The sequence below is a fragment of the Entelurus aequoreus genome, linkage group LG20 (genome assembly GCF_033978785.1).
Source record: "Entelurus aequoreus isolate RoL-2023_Sb linkage group LG20, RoL_Eaeq_v1.1, whole genome shotgun sequence".
Lineage (NCBI taxonomy): Eukaryota > Metazoa > Chordata > Actinopteri > Syngnathiformes > Syngnathidae > Entelurus > Entelurus aequoreus.
This window is the reverse complement of record NC_084750.1, coordinates 23,870,154-23,883,789: the sequence shown is the minus strand read 5'-3', so window position 1 is coordinate 23,883,789 and position 13,636 is coordinate 23,870,154. Positions and strand designations below refer to the sequence as shown.

The following is a 13,636-nucleotide window of genomic DNA, read 5'->3' as shown; positions in this document are numbered from 1 at the left end:
ATTAATTATTGGTTGGTTAGGTTTAATACATGTACAAATATAGGAATGGATGAATAATAAAATTATGCATAAGTCAATAAAAAATAAATAATATTTCTGCTTATGAATCATGTATTATTACAATATTACATTGTAATATCAGTAATAAACTGATTTGTTTGATACAACAATATATGTATTTTCTATGGGGAAACATGTGCATCGAGAACATATTCTAGAAACACATACCACTTGTCCCTCTCGGGACAAGCGGTAGAAAATGGTTGGATGGGTATTAATAATACACCATATTATGTAGCTTGTAAATTAAATTATTATTGAGTGGTGAGGTCTAAAACATGGAAACATATAGGAATAATATAATTATGAATAAGTCAACAAAAAAAGAAATACTTCTGCATCATAGTGGTTAGAGTGTCCGCCCTGAGATCGGTAGGTTGGAGTTCAAATCCCAGCCGAGTCATACCAAAGACTATAAAAATGGGACCCATAACCTCCCTGCTTGGCACTCAGCAACAAAGGGTCGGAGTTGGGGGTTAAATCACCAAAATGATTCCCGGGCGCGGCGCCGCTGCTGCTCACTGCTCCCCAAGGGGATGGGACAAATGCAGAGGACAAATTTCACCACATCTAGTGTGTGTGTGACAATCATTGGTACTTTAATCTTAATCTTAATGTTTGAAAGTGAGACTTTTGAGTGCAGTACTTGGTTAAAACCAGCAGAGGCGCTGGTGATCAGCTATAATTGAATTATAAACTCAAATACTATGTATCAAAAACAATTCACACATGTGGTGTAGAGGTAGCATTATTCTGCTCCATGCGTCACAGACATGGAAACAGGAGCTGAGAACACACGCACACACACACACACACACACACACACACACACACACACACACACACACACACACACACACACACACACACACACACACACACGCACACACACGCACACACACGCACACACACACACACACACACACACACACACACACACACACACACACAGGGACCATTTAGTATGATACTTTTTATTTTAACTTAAAAAGAGAGTGGAATCCAAAAGAGGGTTTCAATAAATTAGAAATAAATATAATCGTTGTGGTCATCATTAATACATAATACATACATTATAATCACCCCAACCCCCCACCATCCCCCCACACACTCCCAAAGTTGTTTTTTACTTTTTTGTAATTCTCTAGAAAAATTCTAAAATGAAAATATCGCAAACCCGCTCGAAGCCCTTCTCCCGATAAACAAAATAATTAGATAAATTAGTAAATAAATAAAAAATAGCTCAAATATTAAAACCTCCCGAATAAAAGTGCCCCCCCCCACCCCCGCCCGCCCCCCAACCACCCAGATTCACTTAAAATCGAAGTAGAAATTTAAAATAGGTTAGTGATTTCCCATTGTACAATTTGGAATGTGATAATCCCTTTATGAAGATGATGTTACCAGTGGTAATAATAACATTAATAATGATAATAAATAAAATAATGGTGTTTTTTCAGTGTTTATGTCTAAAGTCGTCTTTTTTGCATTTTTTCCCCTTATTTTTAAATGCTGTCCGTCGTCAACTAAATATTTACACTCCTCCTAGCCTATGCATGTATTTTTTTTTTCTTTATCTCATGAAAACATGGCTCTCTTAGCTAATAGAGATGTATAAACATGTCTATGCAAGTGATACCTCAGCACTTTCACTTTCCCTTTGCACTCTACTAAACACCCTGTTGGCAACTAGATGGCGCTCTCAGCTCTAAGGGGAACTTGGTGTGTGTGTTTGCGCTTGTTATGTACTGTACATTTGTAAATCCTGTGTGTGTGTGTGTGTGTGTGTGTGTGTGTGTGTGTGTGTGTGTGTGTGTGTGTGTGTGTGTGTGTGTGTGTGTGTGTGAGAGAGAGAGAGAGAGAGTACGTGAATGCACTCGGCGGATGCTCAAAGGCAGCGAGCGGGCAGTCTGAAAAGCACACATCCGGGAATTCCACCTGGGGTGAAGTGGGAAAGTCACCTGTGAGAAGGATAGAGGGATGGAGGGATGGAGGGGGACGGAGAAGGACAGGAGACATGTTAGACGTCCATATTTGCCAGCAGAAAAGAGCACCTTGCCCGCTGTTATGATTGGAGAGGCAATCAATAAATCACGGTGCTTCATAACATGTACATTCACAATGGATCATGCAGAGCAATACAATCTATGATTCATATTCAGTGTGTGTGTGGGTGTGTGTGTGTGTGTGTGTGTGTGTGTGTGTGTGTGTTGCATTTTAGCAGGCAAACACTACTACTGACATGCATCACTCTCCAGTCTTTGCATTATAGAACTTTTGGGGGATTGGAAGGTACACTACAAAAAACAACACACTACTTTATTTATTTTAAATATATACTGTGTATATTTTTTTGTTTTGTTGACATGTTGGTGTTGTTTTCTCTCCCAGAGTTGAAAGTAGGGATGTGCGATATCACTGATTTTCTTTCCGATCTGATTCAGAGTAAAAAGTCAGGCTGGTATCGGCGATAACGATCCGATACCGATGCTTTGTGAAAATATAACTAATGTGCCTGCTAAAATGTAAAAAGTGGTGTTTTTCAAATAATAACATAAAAAAAACAACAGTAAAAATGTAAGAAAAAAAGAGCAAACAATTGGAGGGTAATGAGATTAAAGCTAGAATTTTCAAACTAATAATAATAATAATAATAATATACTTAGTCACATTTAACACAATGTTTTGTCTATATATATACATACATACATACATACATACATACATACATATATATATATATATATATATATATATATATATATATATATATACACATACATGTATATTATACATACATACATACACACATATATATCTATATATATATATATATATACACATACATACACACACACATATACATATATATATACACGTACATACATACTGTATATGTACACATACATACATATATACACATACATACATACAGTACATACATACATATATATGCACACACACACACACAAATATACATATATATATATATATATATATATAAATATATATATATATATATATATATATATATATATATATATATATATATATATATATATATATATATATATATATATATATATATATATAAAGCTTTTTTTTTTTAAGTAACATTTTTTAGACACCCCTGATCTAAAATATTAGGAACCTCCTAAAAACAAAAAATAATATATGCATATATATATTAAGCATTCAAAAAAAAAAGTTTAAACACCCCTGATATATAACATTGGACAATAATTATCTGTTTTGATTTATAACAAATATATTATCATGGGCAATTCCTATAGAATTATATATATATATATATATATATATATATATATATATATATATATATATATATATATATATATATATATATATATATATATATATATATATACATATATATATATATATATATATATATATATATATATATATATATATATATATATATATATATATATATATATATATATATATATATATATATATATATATATATATATACATATATATATATATATAAATGGGCAATTCGTATAGAATTTTATATATATATATATATACAGTATATATATAAATATATATATATATATATAATTCTATACAAATTGCCCATGATAATATATTTGTTATAAATCAAAACAGATAATTATTGTGAAATAACAAAATTAGTTAGTTTTCTTTTTGACTATTATACAGTATATCTGGTCTTAAAATACTGTTACTTTATAATTACATTAAAACATTATTATCTATTCATTATAAATCAAAACACCGATAATTATAGTGACATAACAAATTGATGCTAAGATGAGGACAAATGTTGCAATAGTTGAGGTGTGACTATACGTACAGTAGGTGTGTATTGCTGATGTTTACATGTTCCCACATGTGGAACGGTCCAGACAGAAATGTCTTACAGTGACCCACAGACACGTACAGTATGTAAACACTCGCCATCTGTTCAAACAACGGTGACACAAAACGCTGGCTCACAGAAACTGATCAAAAACAAGGCGGTGGGAAAGTAGCGGCAAAGTTGCTCCATAAAGTTACTGCGGTGCTTGATAGCCAATCATATTCCTTCCCGGCGGGCTGTTAAACGTTATTGATCAGTAAGTGCACAGGTCAATAGGGAATACATCCACAATGCACCAAACACTGTTGCTGCCGTCACTCCAGCAAAAGGACATGCAGGTCAGCGCGTGGCTACTTGCTTGCTTGAGGTGACAATGCAGAAAAAAAGTGCCAGGGGCGACCGACACAGGCAATCAATGGCCGCAGCAAACCAATCAACTTACAACAACATTAGAGGAAGGGTGGGGAGGGGAGTCAGGGCTTTATCGCTCGCTAGGCAACCATTGCCATAGCGATGGGGTCCTGGTGGATAATCATTGGACGCAAGTATTAATTCATAAATGAAAGCATTATTTCTGTCTGAAACACGGCTATTGAATATAGTGCAGTGGAACCCGTCTAAGTCGACGCCCATCCCACCTGCTGACTCATGGCCACACAAGTCAAACCCAAACCAGCTTGCGTTGACTTGGATCTGTTGACAAGGTCTGTGCACACCTTATTTACATTTTGGTGATTTCAGATGTTTTTTTTTTTTTAGAAAACAGAGCTGCTGCGCTCATTTGCTTTCATAATCTAAAAAAATAAAAATTAAATGGGTCCGGTTTTGAAGGAGAACTGCACTTTTGGGGGGAATTTTGCATAATTCACAACCCTTATGTGAGAGAAGCCCACTCATGTTTTTCTTTATCCATGTATTCTAACTTGTAGAAAAACCTTAGCAAGAGTCGGCCAAGATTAGAGGTAATGGGGTTCGATCTATACTACCGATAAAGCACTCTAAAGAACAACCAAAAGCCTTCTTAACATTTTATTTACACGCTGTAAGTATATTAGGTCTGTGAATCTTTGGGCACAAACATTTAAAAATTTCTCTTTTTAGTAAAGCTTTTAGTGAATGCACCTTTTAACTATCAATTTTAATCCACTTTGTATCCTTTTTATAATGTTGCCCCTGTTGTTCTCATTCAATTGTTTTATTTCACCTACTGTATGTTTTGTACAGCGCTTTGTGATTGTATCTGTGAAAAGCGCTTTATAAATACAATTTACTTACTTACTTACTTACATAGTATTGGATTCAATTCAATTCTTGGGGGTAACGTTTCGATTCAGAATCAATTCTCAGTTCAAAAACGATTGTATATTTAAAATCAATACTTTTTTATTAACATTGGGTGCGAGTTCTATTATTAACTACTTTCCTCCATAAAATAAACAGCTCTGATAAATTTCTATATTTTTTAAAAGAAAACTGGTTTTGTTTAATACAATTCTACTCAAACATTTAATAAAGTCCAATACAAATAAGGCAACTAGAGAAGTATCCAACACTTCTCTTTTCTAAAGTAAATCTGTACAGCCGATATGATCATCTACATCAACAATATGGTTTGCCTGAGTGACTGAACAGGACAGATAAATATATATATATATATAAATATATATATATATACATACATATATATATATATACATATACATACATATGTATATACAAACATATATACATATACATACATATATATATATATATATATATATATATATATATATATATATATATATATATATATATATATATATATATATATATACGTACATATATGTGTAATAAATAGGCAATAAAGGAGAATAGTAATAAATAACTAGATAAGGCAATTCCTGAAGGAATTGCGTGTGAATGCTCCAATGCTGTAGTTGAACTAAAATGCTTACAGAATGTAGTATGAATGTAAGAATAGTTTGAATGTTGGAATTGTTTGAATGTTGAAGAGTGTGAATTTCCAGGAAAACCGGAATTTGGTTTGGAACATAGAAAAATGTCCCATTCATTTTAATGGGAATTTCATGGAAATGTGGGAATTTTGGGAAATTTTTGAAAATGCTAAAAAAAAAAATGTGAATGTTCTTAATGGTTGGTGTTGGAATTTTTTAAATCGGTCAACAAATGTTGAAGTAGTAACATGTTGAATTGAGAAATGGTATTATGGAATTCATGGAATTTCGGGAAAACCGGAAATTTTCCAGTTAAAAAAAAAAAGTTTTGTCCTAATTAAGAGCGATGTTTTGACGGTGGAACGGTTGAAATGCTTTGAAAAATGTGGGAGGAGTAGTCGCCAGAAAAAGGGGTGGAAATAGGGCTTTGGAAAACCAGGAATCCTGGAAAATCCTGGAAATTTTTTGGAATTTGGAAAAAGAGTAGTGTGAATGTCCAGGATGGTGGAATGTGTTGAAGGTAGAATGGTTTGAATCGGTTGAAAAATGTGAAAATGGTGGAAGTTTGAAAAATGGCCAATTCATTTTGAATGGGAAAAATGTCCTGGAAAACCTGGAATTCTGGGAAATCCGCGATTCCCGAATAGGCTGAACAGTTTGAAGTTGGAACGGTTTGAATCAAGTGAAAAATGTGGAAGGTAAAGCGTGGCAAACTCTGGAGAAGAAGATAGATGAGGCAATTCCTGAAGGAATTGTGTGTGAATGCTCCAATGCTGAAGTTGAACTGAAATCCTGGAATTTTTTTAGAATTGTTGAAGTAGATCAGACAATTCCTGAACAGGCTGAATATTTTGGAGTTGGAACAGTTTGAATCAGATAAAAAATGTGGGAATTGTGAAACTTTGAAGAATGTCCCATTCATTTCAATGGAAATTTCCCCCAAATTTGGAAATTTCAAGAAAAGCGGGAATTTTTTTTAATTTTTTTTTAAATGGTAAAAAAAAAACTTGAATGGTCTGATTGAGTTGAAATGGTTGGTATTGAAATTATTAAATTTGGTGGACAAATGTTGAAGTACAAACGTAGTAACATGTTGAATTGAGAAATGGTATTACCGAATTCCTGGAATTTTGGGAAAACCGGGAATTTTTCCAGTTAAAAAAAATAACTTCATTTTTTGTCCTAATTAAGAGGAATGTTTTGACGGTGGAACGGTTGAAGTGGGTTGAAAAATGTGGGAGGAGTAGTTACCAGAAAAAAGGGTGGAAATAGGGCTTTGGGAAAACCAGAAATTCTGGAAAATCCTGGAATTTTTTTTTTATTTGGAAAAAGAGTCGTTTGAATTTCCAGAATGGTGGAATGTGTTGAAGGTGGAATGGTTTGAATCGGTTGAAAAATGTGGAAATGGTGGAAGTTTGAAAAATGGCCATTTCATTTTGAATGGGGAAAATGTCCCGGAAAACCTGGAATTCTGGGAAATCTGGGAATTTTTGGAATTTGTCAAGGGAAAGCCCGCGATTCCCGAATATGCTGAACAGTTTGAAGTTGGAACGGTTTGAATTGGGTGAAAAATGTGGAAGGTAAAGCATGGCAAAATCTGGAGAAGAAGAAGAAGTTGAATAATAAATAGATAATTTTGGTGTAGAAAACCATATGTGTGAATGCTTTGGAGCATTCACACAATAAACAGAAAATAACATAAGTAGCTTAACAAGAGGAGAGATCGGGAGATTAGATTAATTTAACATGTTTTACATGTAAAAAGGGATCAGATACATAATTCAAGGCAAACAAATATTGGCTATCTTATGTTACCATTAGTGGTTGAACAGAACATATTTGTTTAAAAACGTCTACTATTGTTTATTGAGTTTACATAAAAATAATAAAAACATTTTGGCCAGAAAAAATTATTGATGTTTACAGCTGCCACTCACCCTGTCTCGTTCGTACGTGCAGGGAGCGCGTGCACGCATACAAAAGCAGTCCAAGAGAAACAAACTAACAATTATTAGTTATGTTATGATAGAACATACGTTCAATGACAGCTAATACTAGCTATACAAATCACCCTCATTCGCTAACACCCGAAGCGTACGCACATAGTTACGTCATGTCCCGGAAGCCGTACGAGGGCGGGATATAACTTTCGAAACACATTGTAAATTTAGCACCCTCTCGGCATCTGTGTAAATGTTGCAAACAGTCCTTTTTTAATTCATACTTGCTGCCATGAACCAAAGGAGTAAACATCAACGTCTATAGCTGGGGCTGAAAGCAAGACGTCCACAGATGGGTGCTTGAACAGTGCGCTGCCAGGAGAGGCTTGTCAAAGGCGCTGTCACGTCTCCGTGCCCTGGTAGTTGCCAAGGAGATTAATATAAATGCAGGCACTAGAGCACCCTTTGAGGGAAAAAAAGAAGAAAACTGACGGAAAAAAAGAGGAGAATTTATATCGGCACGAAGTGCTGCCACGCAAAATCAAGACAACATTTCCCGCAATTGTGTGCATTTCTAAATGATATTTTACCTTTAGATTCATTTTGATCTATCAACCTCTTTTGGCTGGCCTTTTTTACACTTAAATGTCCCATGTAATGTCTTACATAATTTTTTGTTTCATTAGTAGATCATTTACTAACATTATCATCATTGCCAATGTCATATAAAATTATATAACATGCATGTAATGAACTCACAAAATATTTCCCTTTTGTGACCTCTTTTTACATCTGTCACGTCATAAATATACCTTCTCGCTGGCTACTAATAGATGCTCAAGAACAGGTGTGTCCCAACTACACTCCAATTAGCAATTTGGCCGGGCAGAGTGTTTTCATAGTCAGCGGTCTGTTACCTACCATTTTGTCGCCATATGGTGGCCATCAAAGTGACTAAAGTAAGTGGCCATTAATTATACATCAATGTAAATATGTGCACAGCATTCACTTATATGGCCCAATCCAAACAAACCTCCCTAGTCATGGTGCAGGTAACATTTTTTAACCAGCACAAACATTTAACAAACATGGTCACACATAACACATCGTGCTCATTGAACTTTATGCATATTATAAAAAACGTCCAATCAGCATAAAAAAATGTGAACTACACCCATTTAAATCCATTACAAGGGATGAGTATATATATATATATATATATATATATATATATATATATATATATATATATATATATATATATATATATATATATATATATATATATATATATATATATATATATATATATATACACACACACACATATACATATATATATATGTATATCTATATATATACACACATATATACATATATACACACATATACATATATATATATATCTATATATATACACACACATATATATATATAAATATATATATATATATACACATATATATAGATGTATATATATATACACACATATACATATATATATGTATATCTATATATACATACACATATATACACACATATACATATATATATATATATATATATATATATATACACATATATATATAGATGTATATATATACACACACATATATACACACATATACATATACATATATATATATATATATATACATATATATATATATATATATATATATATAGATACACACACACACACACACACACACACACATACATACATACATAATCGTACATTTAATTCAGTGTTTTTTGGGGGAGGAACTGGACTATGGACCAAAGTGATAGTGAAAGTGGACTTGTCACCCCGAACGCTGTCTTACTTCTGCTGATTCTATATATAGAATTATATATATACATATATATATATATATATATATATATATATATATATATATATATATATATATATATATATATATATATATATATATATATATATATATATATATATATATATACACACACACACATATATATGCACATATATATATACACACACATATATATATATATATATATATATATATACATACTGTACATACATATATATATATATATATATATATATATATATATATATATATATATGTCACGGTACAGTAACAATTCCCGGTACCTGGTAATCGACACCGGTACTCAATGGTAGCAATTTTTCGTACTTTTGTGTGCGTTGATAAATATACATTTTTTTGATGATACAATTTTTTTTTTTGTTAAATGCGCTGATTACTATTACTGTGGTCCAGTTGTTATATCTTGTTTTATTATTACATTTAGTACTCAATTACAATTGCAAGTCCAACTTTAGATAGCAGTAGTGTGTAGTTTATGGTGTGTTGGCTAGTCAGTTCAGTCTTTGCTGAATCTCGTCTTATGTTGCACCCTAAAAAGTGTTAATACTGTAAATCGGGGGTGTACGAACATTTTGACTTAGGGCCGCATTTGAATAAAAAAATTTGGCTGCATGTATGTGCGTGTGTACACATTATATTATTATGATGGATATATAATTAATATAATTAGATATTAAGAGTATGCCTCCTACCCTGTTTACTTCCGCAACAATCTTCTTAAAGTTTTGTAATCAATCAGAAATATCAAGCAGCTAAAATACACCAAACATGGATATGTGTGGAGAGAGTGTTTTACATCTTTCCCATCATGCACTCTAATGGATTTAAATGGGTGTAATTTTGAATTTTTTTTAATGGTGTTTGGACCTTTTTTTTATAATATCCATAATGTTCAGTGAGCAGGTTGTGTTATGTGTGACCATGGTGTTGACCATCATGTTAGTTGCATTAATTTTTTTTGCACCATGACTAGGGAAAGTTGTTTGGATTGAGTCATATAAGTAAATGCTCTGCTATTGTTTCAAAGTACTTTCAAGAGTCATTGATCTGATTTACTCATGGTGTCCACTAAATGGCGGCACATGTGTAGAATTTAGAAACGGCCTGGTATTTAAGATTAACTTGAAAGCACTCGTGATGCTTTGTTGAACTCCTAATGTCTCGCGGGCATAATTGAAAAGGCTGTCAGGCCGCAGTTTGGACACCCCTGCTGTAAATATTGTACTTAGATAGATACTTTTATGTATCCCACAATGGGGAAATTATGTTGTTGCAGTGCAGTTTTTTACATAAAATAACAAGTAAAACGTAATGAAAAACAAAAAATTAGTGATAAACGATACATATTGCGCAGTAACCATTGCATTATGTATAGATAAAAAGAAAACAAAAAACACAATCTTAACACCCGTATTCCACACCAAGAAAAAAAAAGATCACAGATTTACATAAGTCCGTTATAAAGTCTTATGGCTGTGGGTAGAAAGAACCTGCGGTAGCGCTCCTTCTTGCAGTGTGGACGCACCGGCCATTTGATTGTAACGTGCACCTTAGTTGGAGTTTTCATTAACAAATTTAGAGGTGTTGAAAACGCCATATAAAATCGACAAGGCTAATCAGTAGCATGTCAATAACAAAGCCCATGTATATTAGCATCAAGCTAGCACATTTTTGAAAAAGTGGACTCTTACTTAAAGGGGAACTTTTCTTATAAATTGGTACAGTACCTATTTTTGTGTATTTGTGATCTTCACAAGTCCCGAAAACGTGGATTCAAACCAAGGAGGCACAGTGGAGATATTTATAAAACAATCTTGCCTTCTTTCATACTTCTTCCAAACGAGCCGTTTGGAAGAAGAACTTGTGACGTTTTTTCCAGTTATGAAGTCAGCGGATAGCTCCATATATGGTTGAAAATACCCAAAGGTTTTTTGCGCAAGCCCGCCATTGTAGTCCGACACTGTTGTCAGTAAGCTTCTTCTTTTTCTCGATCTCTTGTTGTGGGGCATTCATCCTCTGCTGTTGCCATTTCTAATACAAAGGAGGGTTGTACGGTATACCGGTATTAGTATCGTACCGCGATACTAATACTAATTTTTGGTACTCTACCGCCTCTGAAAAGTACCAAAAGTATGCCATTGGTGGATCTACACCTAACATCCACTGTACTGATACCAAGTACAGTAGCGTATCTAGTCGATACTACTATGATTACGTCGATATTTTTTGGCATCACAGCATCGTTTTTCATTTTTTTAAAAATGATATTATCTTTATAAACTCAGGAAATATGTCCCTGGACACATGAGGACTTTGAATATGACCAATGTCTGATTCTGTAACTACTTGGTATGGGATTGATCTACAAATTTGTGGTATCATCCAAAACTAATGTAAAGTATCAAACAACAGAAGAATCATTACATTTTAACAGAAGTGTAGATAAAACATGTTGAAAGAGAGAGTAGGCAGATATACTTACTTAATGTTATTTTATTACATTTTTTTTATCGCGCTCTATTTGTGTTGTGGTGTGCTTGCTCGTTTCTCTTGTGTTATCTTTTAACCTGCCCATTGTACAGCACTTTGGCTACCCCTGTGGTAAATTTTAAATGTGCTTTATAAATAAATTTGATTTGATATTAACAGTATTGAACAAGTAGATTAATAATACATTTTCTACCACTTGTCCTTCAACTTTGACTTGTCCTTAATAATGTTGACAAAATAATAGAATGATAAATGACACAATATGTTACTGCATATGTCAGCAGCTAAATCAGGAGCCTTTGTTTGTTTATTCACTACTAGGGATGATACTCGAAACCGGTTTTCCCGGTTGTTCGATAAGAAAAGAACCGAGTCCTCGGACTCGAATCCCTTTTTGAGAACCGGTACCCGTTATCGAGACCACTATAGTAAAGAAAAAGAGTTGGTTCTTTATTCGAATCCCTGGGAACGAATCCCGTCCCGACCAGAAATGCCCCGTGAGACATCACAAGAAATGACGTCACGTAGCTCAGTCATTAGGCGCAGATAGGGAAAGCAGGAAAAACAATGCACCGGAAAAAGCGCTCCAAGGTGTAATAAAGTTCAAAACAAAAGGTATAATCCAATGAATAACTTTACTGAGAGATTTGAGCAGGGTACAAACACATGACGAACACTTTTACGACCAACCGGACACATAGCAACCAGGCTAGCAACGCACCTCCTTTACGGCAGCTGTCGCAACGTTCTTAAAGCAACCGCAGCACATACATATATATGACATCTCCCTTTTTTAACTTTTGTTTTCTTTCCTTGTAAACAAAACAAAATCACACTGTATATGTGTTGTCTGTCGAACTATAAATAATGCAGACGAAGCGTGTTGGCTGAGTTCTTGACGTTTACTTTCACAGATTGCTCATAACAGAACCTCATTTTTAGCTGCCGGGTGAGACATGGAACAACACTTTTCGGGGCTACCGCGCATGCTCGTCACTCCCGTTGCATGCTGGGTAGTGTAGTTGCTATATTCCCTAGCCTAGCTCATAACATCACATCTTTCCCCCTATAAAGAAATAATGTTAACTCAATAAAGTGTATTTCTTTTTTTAGCTTTAACTTTTCATTTTTTAGCATTGTAACCACATTTGCAAACAACTTTTCTCTTCATAGAATTTTCTTTCAATAAAGAAATAAAGTGCAAAAATGTCAAAGCATCATAACAAACAGTTATGTCAAATAGCAGCAGAAGTGCACTTTTTGGAGAGCTATATTATTTTCAGTTTTGTGCCCAAGGGAATGATTTTATTTAAATGACAAATGATAAATAACACTATATTATTATTTATACACCTATAGTGATCACAGAGACAGGTTGTTTTTGTGTTACTGTATATATTTGTTTTTCTGAAAAATGCCACTTAATATACTTTGGGTAACAACAGTCAATATTTGTTTATTTTATTTTATTTTTTAGGGGGTTAACAGTCAATATTT

General features: G+C 33.4%; 1 protein-coding gene across 4 annotated transcripts in view; it reads right to left on the bottom strand.

Annotated features, from left to right (window-relative positions):
• Window positions 1–1,826: 1,826 nt before the first annotated feature.
• LOC133636057 (CUGBP Elav-like family member 3) overlaps window positions 1,827–13,636 on the bottom strand; it is a 113,393-nt gene continuing 101,583 nt past the window's right edge. For all 4 annotated transcript variants that reach the window (XM_062029673.1, XM_062029672.1, XM_062029670.1 and 1 more), the window contains one exon: window positions 1,827–2,021. The gene's annotated coding sequence lies outside the window, so the exon portion shown is untranslated. The remainder of the gene's footprint in view (window positions 2,022–13,636) is intronic.